Genomic DNA, 12738 nt, shown 5'->3' on the forward strand with positions numbered 1-12738 from the left:
TGTGGGGTAGGCTGGAGAGATGAACACTTAGAGGGCGGAACTGGGAGATCCCGGAGAAGTCACTCAGCGTCCCCCTGAAGCACAGGGCGAGTGGCTCCTGGGGGGACGTCAGGAAGCCCAGTACAAGCCACAACCTCAGTGGGCTGCGCCCGGGAAGGCTGGGGACAGGACCATGAATCCTGTGTGGCTGCCATCCCTCCGGACGGGCAGCCGAGGGCGTGCAGGTGGTGAGTGTGGAGGGTCCATAACATGGAGCCCCGGGCAGAGCGGAGGCAAGGAGGGCAGTGGGACCCCGGAGCCCCTCGGCTCTGTCCATCCCCCTCCGACCTGACCTGCTGTTCCTCTGGAAACAGCAGCTGTCACTGCTTCCTCATCTGGTTTCCACCACCAAGTCTAGCCAGAAGCGTGAGGGGCTGGGGTCCCCAGAAAGGGCAGTCCTTGGCCCCAGCCGAGATGAGCAGATAATTCTGCACACACCGTGTATGACGAAGAAGGAATTGTAAGACGAAATCCTTCATTTTAGGCACTGTGATTTCACAAGTCTACCTAAACACAAGTTATTTTGCAACCATATTTATTTCATGAAATCTAGAGAAACGGGTATTTTCCAATAAACTCTGTACAAAAGGCTTGATTTGTTTGCAAAAAATTAAAAGTAAACGAGTATGGAAATATAAATTGAAATTCAACTATTCATTACATCCTAAAAATGGACATAAATTGGCTTGATGTTTGAAATTCCTGAATCTTTACTTTCAAAACAATCAAAGGACTGTGGTTTTTTTTAATGTTTATTTATTTTTGAGAGTGAGAGAGGGAGAGAGAGAGAGAGAAACAGAGCATGAGTGGGGGGAGGGGCAGAGAGAGAGGGAGACACAGAATCCGAAGCAGGCTCCAGGCTCCCAGCTGTCAGCACAGAGCCCTATGTGGGGCTCGAACCCACGGGCCGTGAGATCATGACCTGAGCCGAAGTCCGATGCTTAACTGACCGAGCCACCCAGGTGCCCCTCAAATGATTGTTTTTAAATCAGTGTTGTGTTTTACTTTTAAGTGAAAAGATTGGAGAGAGAGTTTCCGGCCACCAGGGGTTTGTCACAAGTTGCACATGGCAGGGCAGAGGCTGACGGAATACAGGCCGTGTTCCCCACGGACGGCACGCACGTCCAGGTAGCCGACTCCAGGGTTGCACTGTCTTTTCGTAATGCCTGTGGTTAACATACAAAGGAAGCTCATTGTGCCATTCTCTATACAACGTAGCTCGCGGACCTAGTAAAGGGCTGTTGGGCTTCAACCTGAGTCAAATGTAAAGACTCCTTTTTCTTTTCTATTCTATTTAGCTTATATTTAAAATTTGGGGTTCCATATGTGTCTCTCCTTTGGACAGTGATCTATTCCGTGTCTGCCTGAAGCAACGGCTAAAGATTAAATGGCTAAAGACAACCATTTCAAATTGTGTGATCGAAAGCCATTTTAAACTCTGCAATGGTCCAACCCACCTCGGTGGCCTGAGTCATTCGTTCCATGAGTGACAGGACAGGTGGAGGAGAGTTGTTGAGATGGCCATGGTCCTCCTCGCTCCACTGTCCGGGGGGGGGGGGGGGGGGGGGGTGGCTTGCTCAATACGTACCCGAGGGGCCGGTTTCTATCTTGCCCCGCACGGAGCTGGCATAGTCGGACACCAGAAGGAGCAAGAGATTGTGGGCTCCTGGGGAGGGGAGCCGGGAAGACTGGACATCTGGGGCGGCCAGGAACGACCCAGAATGTCAGGACACGTTGATGTGAAGGTCTGTCGCAGTCAAAGCCAGTCCATTAAACCTGGGAGAGGGCTGCTGCTTTAAATACACAGACACCAATGCCAAGCTACAAGGAACGTGAAGAATTAGGGAAATGTGACACATTCCAAAGAACAAGATAGATCTCCGCTATCTGACGATGGAAATCCCCAGGCCAGGACACGTGCCCGTCACGAAAGGACACCCAGCAAATGGCAGCCACACGGATGAATAGAGGGTTGTTCCTGAGTCACTGGGGAAGCTTTTGGTGCAGGGGCCGGATGGCTTCTCACCAAACAGCATTACCGGCTCGTGTAACTAAAACCTCCAAGGTCGACCTCACCCCAGCCCAGGTGCAACAATGTCCTCAGGCCCAGCCCAGCCCCGCCCCATCGCTGAGGTCTGGCTGTCACCATGCTGTCTTCTCTATTGGTTGGGATTGTCTTGGTGAATAACAGGAAATGTGACCAACTGTGGCTGCACCTCTCAGAAAGAGTCTTTATAAAGGTCACTTCTGGCAAAGGAGGGCCTTGGCCTGTCCACAACCACAGAAGCTGGATGCCAGCCCTGGAGACACAATCCCCTGGGAGTGAAGGGTGAATGTTGAGAATCAGCAGTGGAAGTGGGGCGAAATGGGGTCACAAGTGGAAGGGAGATTTGTGCTTTATGTAAAACCACAGGAAGAAAGAGAGGAAGGGAAGGGAAGGGAAGGGAAGGGAAGGGAAGGGAAGGGAAGGGAAGGGAAGGGAAGGAGGGAGGGAGGGAAGGAAGGAAGGAAGGAAGGAAGGAAGGAAGGAAGGAAGGAAGGAAGGAAGGAAGGAAGGAAGACATTAATATATAAAAAATGATTGAACAGGGGCGTTTAGGTGGCTTAGTCATTTGAGTGTCCGACTTCAGCTCAGGTCATGATCTCGCAGTTGGTGGATTCAAGCCCCACGTCGGGCTCTGTGCTGACGGCTCGGAGCCTGGAGCCTGCTTCGGATCCCGTGTCTCTTTCTCTCTCTGTCCCTCCCCTGTTCCCTCCCCTGCCCCTCTCTGTCTCTCAAAAATAAATACAGGTTAAAAAAAAATACTGAACATATAAAACAACAGCTAACTCGAATGCGTGACCAAAAATCACTCTCTAAAAAGGTAGTAACAGTGACAAGAATGTGGAGCGTAGCTTTGCTGGACCTCAGCTGGGAGCGTGGAAGTGGCGAGACTCGGATTTTCCCTATTCCGAGGAGCGTCTACACCATGAGCGTTGATGTGCGGGGTGCAAACAGATTTTAGCAAGCAGGCGAATCCCCAAATAAAGAACCTGCGAATGAGAGTGGTCGAGCAAACAAGAAATGGAGCAGCGAATGTGCTAGACTCTGAGCGCACGTGTGTGTGTGTGTGCACATGTGCACACACACAGATGTGCTCACATGCACACACCTATGTAGCCACCTGCATGTAACAAGAGTGTGGAAACGTGCAGATACACGAGGACCGGTAAGATCGGTTTCCTCTTTAGGGAGGAAGTAGGTAGCAGGACACAGGGGCGGAAGGAAGATTTTCCTCACGGATCGTGTTGTATCTTCCGAACTTGGAGCCACGCAAATGTATTTTCTATCTAGAAGATTGCTAATTGATCAACTCTGAAAAGGAAAAAAATCTAATTTTAGGATATACAGAGTTTTGTCATCTCCATGATTTAAAAATAATTATTATACATCCACACATTTCATTTAAAAAGGTCCTTGCTAAGGCGATGAGAGCTTCTCTGAAACGCGCAGGAGTCCATGAAGCATGGCGCCGTTTGGTCAAAACGCGGAGTAAGATGTGTGCTTGGGGAGTAAAGGGAGAGGCTCTTGGCCGCAGCTGGGCACGTCACGGCCACTTGTTGCTAAGGAGGGCCTCCACCTGGGCCGTAGCCTTGCTGCCGCAGCAGGTGCTGAGGGGGCCAGTGTCACAGGGTCAGTATTTGGGGGGAATCATGAGAAGTACTGCTCACCCCTTGCAGTCACCCTTTAAGTCCCAGCCAGCGATCTGAGGGCTTTCGGGCTAAAAGGGCAGATGTGTCCGTGCAAATCCCTGATGACTGCTGGGAAGGAGCCGAGAGGCGTGTCCATGTGGCCGTGGGATGCGCTGTCCCGGTGGTCGGCACTTGGTACCCAGCGCTCGGTGGTCATTGCTCCGTACCCAGTGCTCAGTGGTCGGCGCTCGGTGGTCAGAGCTCAGTACCCAGCGCTCAGTGGTCAGCACTCGGTGGTCAGAGCTCGGTGGTCAGTGCTCAGTACCCAGTGCTCGGTGGTCAGCACTCAGTGGTCAGTGTTCAGTACCCAGTGCTCGGTGGTCAGTGCTCAGTGGTCAGTGCTCAGTACCCAGCGCTCGGTGGTCAGCACTCGGTGGTCAGAGCTCCGTACCCAGCGCTCAGTGGTCAGTGCTCGGTAGTCAGAACTCGGTGGTCAGCGCTCAGTACCCAGTGCTGAGTGGTCAGCACTCGGTGGTCAGAGCTCGGTGGTCAGTGCTCAGTACCCACTGCTCGGTGGTCAGCACTCAGTGGTCAGCACTCAGTGGTCAGAGCTCAGTACCCAGCGCTCAGTGGTCAGTACTCCGTAGTCAGATCTCGGTGATCAGTGCTCAGTACCCAGCGCTTGGTGGTCAGCACTCAGTACCCAGCGCTCAGTGGTTAGTACTCGGTTGTCAGTGCTCAGTACCCAGCGCCCAGTGGTCAGAGCTTGGTGGTCAGTGCTCAGTACCCAGCGCTCGGTGGTCACAGTTCGGTGGTCAGTGCTCGGTGGTCAGAGCTCAGTGGTCACTGCTCAGTACCCAGTGCTCGGTGGTCAGGGCTTGGTGGTCAGCGCTTACTACCCAGCGCTCAGTGGTCAGAGCTCTGTGGTCAGCGCTCAGTACCCAGCGCTCAGTGGTCAGTGTTCAGTGGTCAGAGCTTGGTGGTCAGTGCTCAGTATCTAGCGCCCGGTGGTCAGAACTCGGTGGTCAGTGCTCAGTACCCAGCGCTCAGTGGTCAGAGCTTGGTGGTCAGTGCTCGGTGGTCAGTGCTCAGTACCCAGTGCCTGGTGGTCAGAGCTCGGTGGTCAGCACTCAGTACCCAGTGCTCAGTGGTCAGTGCTCGGTGGTCAGAGCTCGGTGGTCAGCGTTCAGTACCCAGCGCTCAGTGGTCAGTGCTCGGTGGTCAGTTCTCAGTACCCAGTGCTCAATGGTCAGCACTCGGTCAGAGTTCGGCGGTCACCACTCAGTGGTCAGTGTTCAGTGGTCAGAGCTCGGTGGTCAGTGCTCAGTACCCAGCTCTCGGTGGCCAGCGCTCAGTGGTCAGTGCTCGGTGGTCAGTGCTCAGTACCCAGTGCTTGGTGGTCAGAGCTCGGTGGTCAGCTCTCAGTGCTCAGTGGTCAGTGCTTGGTGGTCAGTGATCAGTACCCATCACTCCGTGGTCCGCACTCAGTGGTCAGAGCTCAGCTATCAGTCCTCAGTACCCAGCTCTTGGTGGTCAGCGCTCGGTGGTCAGAGCTCCGTACCCAGCACTCAGTGGTCAGTGCTCGGTGGTCAGTGATCAGTACCCAGCACTCGGTGGTCCCCACTCAGTGGTCGAACTTGGCTGTCAGTCCTCAGTACCCAGCTCTCGGTGGTCAGTGCTCCGTACCCAGCGCTCAGTGGTCAGCGCTCGGTAGTCAGCACTCAGTACCCAGCGTTCGGTGGTCAGCGCTCAGTACCCAGCGCTCAGTGGTCAGTGCTCGGTGGTCAGAGCTCGGTGGTCAGTGTTCAGTAGCCAGTGCTCGGTGGTCAGCACTTAGTACCCAGCACTCAGTGGTCAGCGCTCGGTGGTCAGAGCTCGGTGGTCAGTGCTCAGTACCCAGTGCTCGGTGGTCAGCACTCAGTGCTTAGAGCTCGGTAGTCAGTGCTCAGTACCCAGCTCTCGGTGGTCAGCGCTCGGTGGTCAGAGCTCGGTGGTCAGTGCTCTGTACCCAGCGCTCGGTGGTCAGCGTTCAGTACCCAGCACTCAGTGGTCAGTGCTCGGTGGTCAGCGCTCGGTGGTCAGCACTCAGTACCCAGCACTCAGTGGTCAGTGCTTGGTGGTCAGAGTTCGGTGATCAGTGCTCAGTACCCAGTGCTCGGTGGTCAGCGCTCAGTGGTCAGAGCTCGGTGGTCAGCACTCAATACCCAGCGCTCAGTGGTCAGCACTCGGTGGTCAGAGCTCAGTGGTCAGTGCTCAGTACCCAGTGCTCGGTGGTCAGCGCTCAGTGGTTAGAGCTCGGTAGTCAGTGCTCAGTACCCAGCTCTCGGTGGTCAGCGCTCGGTGGTCAGAGCTCGGTGGTCAGTGCTCTGTACCCAGCACTTGGTGGTCAGCGTTCAGTACCCAGCACTCAGTGGTCAGTGCTCAGTGGTCGGAGCTCGGTGGTCAGCACTCAGTACCCAGCGCAGAGTAACCAGTGCTCGGTGGTCAGTGCTCAGTACCCAGCGCTCGGTGGTCAGAGCTCGGTGGTCAGTGCTCAGTACCCAGTGCTCGGTGGCCAGCGCTCAGTGGTCAGAGCTCGGTGGTCAGTGCTCAGTACCCAGCACTCAGTGGTCAGCGCTCGGTGGTCAGAGCTCGGCGGTCAGTGCTCAGTACCCAGTGCTCAGTGGTCAGCGCTCGGTGCCCAGCTGCGGCTGCTCAGGGCCCACGGCCAGGCACCCGTCCACGTGGCGTCAGTGCACGGGAAGAACCCGCGCGCCCCTCGGGTTTGGGGTGTCCCCCGCCTCGGGCTCTGGCCCCTAAACGATGTTCAGCACTTAAAACAAAGTGAACGACGTTTGTGGAGGGAACACCAAGTGTAACTGCGCTGGGGAACCACAGAGCCCAGAGAGCGCTGAGCCGGGCTCTTGGTGAGAAATTCTCCCCGACGGGCCCCGTTTTACCCACTCGTGTGGGACTCCGAGGTCCCGGCCTGTTGTCTCCGGGGGGCTGTGGCGCCGTCAGAGTCTATGGTGGCTGCACAGAGACCCCGGGTGCCGGCCTGGGCGGCGGTCCAGCTGACCCCCCGCCGTGCGTGCACCCGGCACTCGGGGGTCCGCGTCCCCGCTAAGATTGATTCAAAACCACCCTCGGTGCTCACCGCGCCTCCGTGCTCGCCTGGGAACACGTGCAGGCCCGCCAGCACAGGGGTCCCCGTCGGTCCGCTGGGGCCTCGCCCGGCCTTTCCTGTGCGGCCAGGGGCCGCTGGGGTCCCTCTGTGCGTCCCGGGCTCCTCCTGGGACCCCGGTCGGGTTGGGCGGGCGCCCACCCCATGACCTCACATTAACCGAACCGCCTCTTTAGACGCCTGAGTCCCGACAGTCAGATCCTGCCGCGCTGGCGTCACCCCTTCCCTTCCGGGCGCGGACCTGCGGAGGGGCCACCGTCCCGCCCCTTACGGTGGCCCGACACACTCGCTTCGGGCTGAGGCTGGCCGAGGCCACCGCTCTGCCTGCCACGGCCGCTCCCGCGCTGCCGACAAGTGTCCCCTTCACGGGCCGTGGAGCGCACGCGCTCCACCTCTGTGTGCTTTCTGTTGGGCGTTTTGCCGTCACAGTGGCCCTCGGGCGCGGCGCGGAGGTGCCGGCTGGTGTCCCCAAGCTCAGGTTGCCGCGAGCTGCGCAGCCGAGGCGCGGAGAGCTGAGCGCCGTTCAGCCCGGGGTCGTGGTGCTTTCCGTCCTGGGCTCAGCTCCCGCATCCCCAGCGTATACTGGCCAAGACGCACCAGCCAGACACAGACGGCACAAAGTCACGTTCTGGCCTGACTGATCGACCCAAGTGTGACCGGGGGCCGGCCGGAACGTAGCCCTGCGTTTCCCCGCGGAAGTCGCTCCGGAATCTGCCAGTTGGGTGTTCAGTCACTTCATAGGACAGAGCTACGAATAACGAGAACCCCCGAAGCTTGGCTCAGCCCATTCAGTATGAAGGAGACGCCTTGAGCTGCCTTTCAGGTTATTTAGTTAGTTCATTGCCGCCCACCCCCCACCCTGGTCCCAGATAATTCTCACCACTCGTAGCCTCAGTGTCCAGATGTTTGCACAACCTCGTTTATGGAGTTTACAAAGGCTTTCCTAAAATCACTAGGGTGCACGGGGGGCCTGGGTGTCTCAGTCGGTTAAACGTCTGACTTCAGGTCAGGTTATGATCTCGCGGTTTATAGGTTTGAGCCCCACGTCGGACTCTGTGCTGATGGCTCAGAGCCTGGAGCCTGCTTGGGATTCTGTGTCTTCCTCTCCCTCTGCCCCTCCCCTACTTGTACTCTGTGTGTGTCTCTCTCTCAGAAATAAAATAAACATTAAAAACAAATTTAAAAAATCACTACAGTACAGTTTGTTTCTTTAGAAGAGGGACCACCAAGGAAAGAAAGAATTTAATTACACGTATTTTAGAAACTGTTCATTGAGTTCTTTCTGTTCATGCATCAACTCGTCATTCAAATTTGAGCCTTCTACGCTTAGGTATTGTTTCTTACATGTAAAAGAAATAAAAAGCACGTAATGTAATTGAGAGGAAGAAAGGAAGGGAGGGAGGGAGGGGAGATGGAGGGACAGGAGAGGGAGGGAGGAAGGAAGGAAGAAAGTTAGGAAGGAGGGAAGAAGGAAGGAAGGGGAGATGGAGGGAGGGAGGAAGGAAGGGAGGTGAGGAGGGAGGGAGGGAAGGAGAGAGGGAGGAAGGAAGGAGGGAAGGAAGCGGAGATGGAGGGATGGGGGAAGAAGGGAGGGAGGGAGGAAGGAAGGAGGGGAGGTGGTGAGGGAGGGAGGGAGGAAGGAAGGAGGGAGGGAAGGAAGTTAGGAAGGAAGGAAGGAAACGGAGATGGAGGGATGGGGGAAGGAGGGAGGAAGGAAGGGAGGGAGGGAGGAAAGGAAAGGAGAAAGGAGGGAGAGGAAGGGACTCAATACACAGGAAGTCACCCACGACTAAGCCGCACCATGACTGAAGCACTCTGAATAAGGTGTCTCAGGGGCAGCACACCATTGCCCCCACGCGCTCCAGGCCAGGCTCCTTGAAAGGAAGAGAACTACCCATCACCCACGACACCTCAGTTGATCAGGCCATCTTAGTTTGGGTTGTCCACAAAGCAAAGCCTGAGACAAGGATTTGGGAACAAGTATTTCATCTGAGAGCGACCCCAGGGAACACAGCCAGGGAGTGGGCCAGCAAGACAGACAAGGAGGACGGATAGCCGGTGTGTGAATGTGACGACTGTCCCTTGAGACCCTCCGAAAAGCTGTGCACGGCATCCGGAAGTGCCCTCCCGCCAGGAGCAAGGGAGCTGGGGTGCCCACCCACCACCCCGTCTGCACTGGCGGAGGGCCTCTCCCAGGGCATTAACGTGCGTGGGCCAGGGACACGCCTGTGGCACAAGAGTGGACTTGGGCAGGGGACACGGGGAGCTGCTAGTGAGTGTAAGACCCAGCTGTGGGGACCCCCTGGTAGGGCCAAGGGGATATGGGTGGGGCACTGATGTCTCCATTTTATGGATGAAAAACGGGAAGCCACGTGCTCAAGGTTACCCAACAATAACTGGGAGAGATAGTGTAGTAGTTACATTTGCTGTGTAACAAATTATCCCACACCCTAGAAGATATAAGCAGCAACACTGATGATGCCCCGTGGTTTCTAAGGATCAGGAATTCAGGAATGGCTTGGCTGGGTGGTCCTAGCTTGGGGTTTCCCGGGAAACTGCAGCCATGTTGTCAGCCAGGGCTGACGTTATCTGAAGGCTCGATTGGGTTGGAGGATAGGCTATTGGCAGGAGGCCTCAGCTCCTCATCAGATGGGCAGTGTCTTCAATAACCCAATGTAGAAAGAAACAAGCCGTCACCTCTGCTGTGTCCTACAGGTCACATGGACCAGCCCAGCACAACACAAGCTGTGAATACCAGGACTGTATCCATCAGGGGCCTGCTCGGAGGCTGGCCACCGTAGACGGGGTTCGAACTCCCCTTTTCCTGTCTTCAGTGACCATATTCCTTTTGTTACATGTAGCCATATTTTCATTTTGCAGGACAGGGGAGTATCTTGTAAAGGCAATACTGAAACTCAAATCTGCGTGCTCTGGGAGGCTTTGGTAAGCTGTGATGTCGTGCCCTCCTCCTTATCCAGCTCCCGGGAAGAATGAGCTCACGCTTGTCAAGCTGGGGGTGGTGGGAGCAGGAGTGAGGATACAAGGCAAAGTTGTGAGACCCGCCTGGGATGGGCTGCGGAGTCCCCTCCTCCCAGCCCCCATCCCACACCACGCTCAGGGCTGGGTCGAGCTGGGCTCCCGTTGAGGGGCTGCTGGTTTGGGTTCCCTTATGGGCTGGGCCCCAAGCCGGAGATGGGCTCTAGAGGACCTTGGGGTGCTGGGACGTCACGCTGCCCTCAGACCGCTCATGGGCTGGACTCTCTACGCTCCTCTTCCAACAAATTCGGGAAGGACCACCGGGGCTGCGCTCCCCCCACCTCTTCAGCAGAGCTCCAGGCAGGCGAGCGTGAGGCCCTCGAGCCTGGATCACACCCAGCCTTGTGCACCCAGCACTGGGGGGCCCTCGGGACCCTGCTAGCCGCCGAGGGACACAGGCAGCATGGGTATAAATTTCCAGGGCTCGAAACCACCATGCAAACAGTAAAATACAAGTTTATTTAAAGTGAGCTTTTCTTCAACTTCCATTCCCTCCAGTGAAAGGGTTACTCACAGTGTTGGGCGTCCTCGGTGGTGTCAGCCTTGGTTTTAGGTTTCGTTTGCGACGTTAACAAGTCACCCAAAAACTTAAAGGCTTAAAACGAAAACATCTATTTCTTACTTTTTGCAGTTCTCGTGGGTCACAAAGTCACGAGGGGTCTGGCTGGGCATTTCTGGCCACGGGTCTCTCATTCCCACACGGCATGTGGGCCGGGAACAGCGGGAGGGGGCAGGGCCCACTCCACACAGTCTCACGGCCTCTGCATGTGGCCTCCTCACCACATGGTGACCTCAGGACAATCAGACTTCCCTGCATGGCTCTGAAGATCCAGCGTTCCAGCACGCATGGTGGAAGCTGTCCCTTCTTCTGTCAGAGCCCACCCAGATGCAAGAGAGGAGACAGACTCTGCCTCTTCCTGGGCGTTACAAGCTTCCAGAAGGTTCCAGAGGGTTCCAGACGGCTCCAAAGGGTGCTCGGAAGTCCCTGGGAGCCCCGTGTTCCCACCGGGTCTCTGAGCTCACAGACCTCTGCTGCCTTCTCCACATAGCCTACTGCAAAGGAAACCTGGCTGCTGCCCCTCCTACTCAGGGGCCACAGAAAGCACAGTGAGGCTGCCTCAGACCATTGTGTCCAGCCACCTGCTCCGCCTCTGTTCTGCTGTCCCCACACCTTAGTGGTGAAGAGGGCCCCTCCCAGGTTGGAAGGAAGGCAAGCATCCCCTCTATGCTCAGATCCAGAACTTTCCAGAAGATTCTACCCTTCTTGTCCACCCGGTGGAGGACGTGGGGTGCAGAAGCCTCTTTCCAACTGGCTTCTCACCCCAGATTCGGAAATATATTTCCCCTGTTGTGACACCAGTTTGGAGATGCTGACTCCACGGTACTTACACCAAATTTCGCCGCCTTCTCTCCAGGCTTTAATTCTTTAAAACCTGAAACCGATGATTTGATTTGTTCCTGTCCCCCTGAGCCAAGGGCCACAAGGGGCAGGCAGGGGGTGCGGAGTCCTCGGGCTATAAGTGACAACATTCGGGGACAAACAGAGAAGAGGAACCCGGTGAATTCTCCACAAAGTCATCCCTACACATGAGTGATCTCATTTATTCCGTACCAGTTACCAACCTTCCTTTACCGAGGAGGAAACAGATTCAGGGAGAGCCGAAGCGACTGGCCCGAGGTCACAGGTCATGTAGTACCAGAGTCCGAGATCTGTGACTTTCCACTTGGTGTCACTCAGATATTTCTTGAAGAGACGAACAGATCGTTCCCAGGGTTGGCTGGGCTTCTCCCTGTAACCCAGTGCTCACATGACAACACAGGATCTGACCGAAGGACGAGGATTTGAAAGCAAGACTGTTATGGACGATCTGGGCATGTGGGTGCCACGCTGATCTGTATCGACACCGACACAATGGCACGTCTTTAAGCAGCCACGTTGAGTGGTACTAAATTTGCGATTCCTTCCCTTTCTGGGTATTTTCAAGCATGCTGTAATTCTCCTGTTGTGTGCAGTGACCGCTGTTAGCAGGAAGTGGCCCCATCCTGGGCGAAGCATCAATACTCATACAATATAGCCCATTAAGCATCCATAATGCACCTTTTAGATGTGTGTTTTCTTCCCACTTAATCTACTTTATTTAAGCATTCTCCACTCTGCACGCCGTTAACTATTTTTCTGTTCTAACCCTAGTTTCCCAAGGTCCCTGGTAACATGTCATATAAACAAACACACAAACCCAGTAAATGTGTGACCGGTACAACAAATGAATCACTTTACCGGTGTTCTGGATCGAGATGCCCCGGGACAGATGCAACATATTCCAAAGCAAGAATCCTCGCGTGAAGCGACGCCCCCTACATGTGCCTTTCTCTCTCTTTCACGCGTGTCTTTACACCAGTATTGCTGGTCCTCTTTGTAGAGCCTCGGGAGCCCCGAGACACAAGGGTGCAGGACGAGGGAAGAGAGCGATCGGCCGTCGGCCCCCCAGAGGCCCGCGTGAAACTGCCGAGCCAGCAGAGCCGCGCGTCGGACCCCTGGAACCGAGGTACGTCGACCCTTCGTCGGCAGTAGGCGGGCTTCGGACACGGGGTCCGGGGCCCACATGGGTGGGGTCTCCGCGGCGAGAGGCTTGTATCCGTTTCCTGTGGCTGCCGTAGTAAACCGCCACACACCGGGTGGCTTTAAAAGAAAACGGAGATTTCTTCTGCCACGGTTCCGGAGGCCGGAGGCGCAAAACTAGGTGCTGGTAGGACCACACTCCCCTCCAAGGATCTAGGCGAGAATCCGGTCTCTGTCCCCCGGCTGCTCGTGGCTGCTGGCACTCCAG

The 12738-nt window shown here is 55.9% G+C and overlaps 1 long non-coding RNA gene across 1 annotated transcript in view; it reads left to right on the forward strand.

Annotated features, from left to right (window-relative positions):
* The window catches only part of LOC123589276, a 28514-nt gene extending 15977 nt beyond the window's left edge, over positions 1-12537 (forward strand). Inside the window, exon 4 of the long non-coding RNA XR_006708241.1 lies at positions 12331-12537. This is a non-coding gene — a long non-coding RNA (uncharacterized LOC123589276). The remainder of the gene's footprint in view (positions 1-12330) is intronic.
* Positions 12538-12738: the final 201 nt, after the last annotated feature.

Source organism: Leopardus geoffroyi, chromosome E3 (assembly GCF_018350155.1).
Source record: "Leopardus geoffroyi isolate Oge1 chromosome E3, O.geoffroyi_Oge1_pat1.0, whole genome shotgun sequence".
NCBI lineage: Eukaryota > Metazoa > Chordata > Mammalia > Carnivora > Felidae > Leopardus > Leopardus geoffroyi.